The following is a 628-nucleotide window of genomic DNA, read 5'->3' as shown; positions in this document are numbered from 1 at the left end:
TTCCCCGCCATCACTGAATCTTCTGGGTTTTCACGTTCTCGCTGTTATACGCTAGGGGGCGCTATTATGCATCTCATTAATGAGTCTAGAATCACTCAATCAAAAGCACAGACGAGAAAGGTCTCATATGTAAGCATATGCATATGAAAAATAATGCGATCATCAACACTAACCGCATATGAATGAAAACTGCCTAATGCTACCGAGCGAAATGTGGATCTAGGAAATGGTGAAAGACTGTGCGAGCTTTGGGAGTGCTGATAGAAGCCATCTACTGCATCTTTGCTTTGATCTTCGTACTGAATATGATCCAGATGTAGCATTTGATAAAATGCGATTTTCTCAGCTTTTTGCTCAAAATGTTGCATTTTTATGAAACCTACCTATATTCAAGTGTTGATAAAAAAAGAATGTTTTAAGCTAGAATAAAACTTGAGTTTTTTGTTTAAAAGTAGAGGCTCTTATCTTCATTTTGGTGTATTGCATATTCAAATATTCATACAGCAAAATATACTGGAGACCATCAAATTTGAGTGAAAATCATCAAAATCGCTGGCAGTGGCTGGCAACTTTTTTCAAAAATGCTGGCGGGGAAAGGGTTAAAGGGGTCATAAACTGCCTGTTTTTT

General features: G+C 37.4%; 1 protein-coding gene across 1 annotated transcript in view; it reads right to left on the bottom strand.

The window, feature by feature from the left end:
- LOC107697207 (ras-related protein Rab-10-like) overlaps positions 1 to 628 on the bottom strand; it is a 24,510-nt gene that overhangs the window by 12,299 nt on the left and 11,583 nt on the right. The window lies entirely within an intron of this gene.

This window comes from Sinocyclocheilus anshuiensis, unplaced genomic scaffold (genome assembly GCF_001515605.1).
Source record: "Sinocyclocheilus anshuiensis isolate Anshui unplaced genomic scaffold, SAMN03320099.WGS_v1.1 scaffold38, whole genome shotgun sequence".
Taxonomy (NCBI): Eukaryota; Metazoa; Chordata; class Actinopteri; order Cypriniformes; family Cyprinidae; genus Sinocyclocheilus; species Sinocyclocheilus anshuiensis.
Note: the sequence above shows the minus strand (reverse complement) of the source record. Positions and strands in the feature narration are given on the sequence as shown.